At 55.2% G+C, this 4,275-nt stretch overlaps 1 long non-coding RNA gene across 1 annotated transcript; it reads left to right on the top strand.

The window, feature by feature from the left end:
* Positions 1–4,026, top strand: LOC116439053. Its single transcript, XR_004238022.1, has 2 exons — positions 1–658; positions 3,083–4,026. It is a non-coding gene; the product is annotated as an uncharacterized LOC116439053 (long non-coding RNA).
* The last annotated feature ends 249 nt before the right edge of the window (positions 4,027–4,275 follow it).

A 4,275-nucleotide genomic window follows, 5' to 3' on the forward strand; every position in this document is an offset into this window, starting at 1 on the left:
AAGCAAGCAACCAAGCAACAAGAGAAAAGAGGGAGAGAAGGAGGGAAGGTAACCTCAAGGATGACAACCTCTTCCTGGAGCCGGCCAGCAGCAGCTGAAGATGATGGACTTTGATTCTGGCACCTTCTTCAAAGACACGCTCCACGCCCCATGTGCAGGTGAGTGCACAGCCAGGGGGATGCTCCCAGAGCTGGGCATGGCACAGCCTGGCCGGGCACCAAAGGTTCCCCCTTTGCTGGGGCGGCTGCAGCCAATTCTTCAGTGGCTGCCAAGCTGCTTTTGGGCTCTGGGCAGCTGCGGAGGAGGTGGATGTGCCATGGCTGGCTGCAGGCTGGGCACGTGTCCTGCCCTCCTGCTCTGCTCCCAAAGGCAGCAATGCTGGGCAGCTTTGGGCCCAGCTCTGAGCACGGCCAGCACGGCCTGGGCACTGCAGGCGGCTGGGACAAGGGGACAGGAGGCTTCAGCTGACGGGCGGCTTCTGGTTTCTCTCCTTGCAGCCGGGCTCTGCCGATGCTGAGGCTGCTCTGGGCTCTGCCAGGGCTCTGCTGGGGCTCAGCCCTGGGCACGGCTGGGCCCGCTCTCCCCTCACAGGGCTCTGACAGCTTGGCATCAGACCAGCCCCTTGCGAGCACAGCGACGGAGCTTTCTGCTTTTGCAGGTGAGTGAGACTCTGGTGCAGGCCAAGAGATTGCACTCAGGGACACACATGCCACTGGCAAGAACCCAACTCTCCACAGTGCCAGCGGAACGCCTGGATCTACACAGGATGTTCTGTCTGTCCCACTCTTCCTTCCTTTTGGGCTGGAATTGTGCCATTGCACTTTCTTCCTCCTCTAGGAGTGCCACGAGCGGGCCAAAGCTGGCGAGTGGGCCGTGTTCCTGAGGCAGTGGAGTCTGGAGCTGATGGAGGAAGAATTGCCCTTCTCCACTGCCAAACCAGAGCAAAAAGCCCAAAGTGGGACTTTGTGTCTTTAAGAAAGCCCTGACAATTTCCGAGGGAATGTGCAGCTCATTGGCAGGGTGAGAAGGAAGGAAGGGCATCTTCTCAGGGAGTTGGGGTGGGACAGAGTTTAGATTGCCAGTCCTGCTCGGAGCTGGCAGGGCACAGAGCCGTCCTCAAGCCCAGCCATGCCCCACAGCAGTGTCTCAGGGCTGCTGTGCCAGGTTACGGTGTCATTCAGAGGCGCTCTGCAGCCCTCAGCTGTCCTCACTGCCATGTTCCCATTGCCTTTTCCTCGGCCCTCCACCACGATGAGCTCTGTGAATTTTTTCCCAGCTCTGTGTACAGAGCAGCTGTCCAAGAGCTGAAGGGAGCAGCGCTTAGAAGCAGTTCCAAGATTTCTAGGCAGGAAGGGGAGCTGGGGGCCATCCTTGGAACTCGCCGTGTTCATCAGGAGGGAGTGCTGGTTCTTTGGGAATATGGAACAATGGGAACGTAGGAGTTTGGAAAAATCCCAGTTTTGTGTGGATCTGTGCAAAGGGGGGAGCAGCAGAAACACTTTGTGTCTGCTTTTGGGGACACAAGGTCCAAGGAGCTGCAGTGGCAGAGGGGGACCTGGGCTGGTGGCTGCTGAGGTCCTGTTTCAGGACATCCTGCAGTGGCACAGGACGGAGCTCCAAGGACCCACAGCCACATTGCTGAAGTCTCTGGGATGCTGCACATCCTCCAGGAAAAGCTGCTGTCACACAATGCACTGGGATTGATAATCTCTATTTGCAGTGCTTTAGGTCCATGTTTCAAACTGCAATAGTTTTACACTCAAGACACAAGCCATGCCCAATCCATATTTCAATTTCCTATTGCTTCAGCCACAATTTAAATTAGCAGTATTGGAAACAAACCCCATAATTTTAAAAAAAGGCTGATGAGCTCAGTTAGATGGATCCACACCATCAGCACATTCACAAAGTAAAACCTGAGTTCACATTGCAAAAAGACCTCTTAATCCAGGGTTACAGAAGATTTTTCACTACACATTTGGGGTTTGATTTTATCTTTCTTTTTTTTTTTAATGTTTTTTATTTTCTTTTCTTTTTACCTATATTTTAATCAGAAAACACAACCTGAAAAAGGAGTGTCCTTTGCTCCTTTTTCCCGTGTAGAGCAGCTCCCTTCCCGCTGGCTGAGCTGCTCAGGCAGAGCCCGGCAGCTCCTGACCCTGCAGGGCTGAGGCTTTTCCCCGTTGCTGTGCACAGAGTGATGGAGCAGCACTGCTGAACACGGGGACATGCAGAGGGACCAGAAGCAGCTGCCTTTGTCCACCTGAAGCTCCAAGGCCCAATCTCTGAGCAGACAGGGCTAGAAGAGACTCGCAGGCTCCCTGTTTGCTGTGCTGCCCCACTTGTGAGCGGCCCAGCTTTGCGTGAGGCACAGGGAGAACAAGGGGCAGCTCCCTGCCAGCCCCGCAGCCCAGGGAGCCCTCGGGCCCCAGGGCTTGGGGCACTGTCAGCACCCGCTGCTCCAGCGCCCGCTCCTGCTGGCACTGACAGCAACACCCAAACTGTGGCTGATCCCGAGGGAGCAGCAGCAGGGCCTGGATCTGATCCCTGACTCTGGGGCAGGGCTGGACAAATGACCCCCACAGCAGCAGCAGCAGCAGCAGCAGCAAATGGAGCTGACTTTCAGCACAGCCCCTGCCACTGTTGCCTCCCGTTTGCAGCGGTGTCACAGCAGCCTGGGGCACCTGGGAGCCCTCAGTGCCAGCAGGGACTGGAGATGGCAGCCCTGGGCTCCTGGAGGGTGTGCAAGGAGCAGAGGTGGGCACTCCCTGTCCATGTGGAGCTTCCAGGTGGCAAAGGCTGCTGTGAGCAGGCAGCTCCAAGGGCAGAGAAAGGAGGGTCTCAAGCACTTGATCTGTGCCAGTTCCACAGCCCTGGGCAGCAGCCACCGAGCCCCGGGGGCACAGAGGGCACAGCAAGAGGGACAAAAGCAGTCAAGTGCAGAGCCTGGGAAGGGCAAGAGCTGGGAGCAGGAACAGCTGCTTCATTGCACTCTTGGAGAAAGCTCTTGGCTGTTTCAAAGCGCTGAGAGGCGTGAAGGGCACAGAGGAGGCCACAGCAAACAATGCTCCTGTTTTCACAGCCTCCCCTCTCCGTGTGCCAGAAGGAATTGGATGAACTGTATTCTTCTCTCTGAGTCGTCTCGTTCAGCATGAGCAGCTCAGCACCAGGAGCTGAAGGAGCTGAAGCCTTAGGCCACAAGAGCTGAGCAAGAGGAGACTTTTGGGCAAAGCAATGCTGGTACCATGGACCTGGCTGAATGCAGCAGACAGAATCCTGGAATTATAGACTCATTCCTGTTGGAAACGACCTCTGAGCTCACCAAGTCCAACCATTAACCCAGCACTGTTGAGCCCAGCCCTAAACCATGTCCCTGAAGTGCCAAGGCCTGAACAAGAGGCCTGACTGAGGCCTGAACAACAGGCCCTGAGCCAAAGGTGACCTCTGGATGAACCTTCCAACCAAAGGTTATCTTTGTATCTGCTCATTAACGACATTTGCATGATCATTAGCACTGTGATAGATGTATCCCCTCATCAGTGAAACATGTATTGGCCTTTCTGTCTTTAGAGGCCGGACAAGGCCATGAAATCTGACATCTGGCCTTGTTTGGGGCTGTATGGTCAAAGTCAACTCCCTTGGCTCCTGCTTGAGCCCTTGCCAGGCTTAGGAGGAACCCAAGAGGAGGATGAAACCAGATGCTCCCGCACTAGAAGTGCTGTCAGTTTGTTTATTCAGCACTACCAAAGCTGGGCCCTCTCCCAGCGGGGTTGGAGCCTCAGCTGTGGCTGGAGGCAGCTGCAGGAATTCCCAGTGTCCGGGAGTGACTCTCCAGTCCTTGGCTGGGACAGCTTCCCCCAGCTGATGGGTGGCTCTGGGTGATGGTAAAGTCTGAGGGGAACTGGGGATGGATCTTGGTTAATCACTGCAGGCAATCTTTGGCAGTGATGACTGGGGGCATTGCTGAGCTGCTCCTTCTGTGATTCTTTGCTGCTTTGAACTGTAGGAAATGACACAGTTCCTTCAGTTGGTGTCTGTGTCTCTGGTGCTGACCCTGCCCACTGGTGAGACAAATTTGGTGTAGTCTGGCCAGATCACAGCAAAATGTCACTTTTAAAATGTAAATGTAAGGAATCAGTCCTGTCCAAAATTCTCGGATGGGAAGAGCTTCCCTGGAGTTCACTGGCTCTGGAGTGGGCTGAGGTCAGAGCACCATGTGAGCAGTGGGGCAGTCGGTTAAAAGCAGCTGAACTGCTGGATGTCTTAAAGTGCATC

This window comes from Corvus moneduloides, unplaced genomic scaffold (genome assembly GCF_009650955.1).
Source record: "Corvus moneduloides isolate bCorMon1 unplaced genomic scaffold, bCorMon1.pri scaffold_89_arrow_ctg1, whole genome shotgun sequence".
Classification (NCBI taxonomy): domain Eukaryota; kingdom Metazoa; phylum Chordata; class Aves; order Passeriformes; family Corvidae; genus Corvus; species Corvus moneduloides.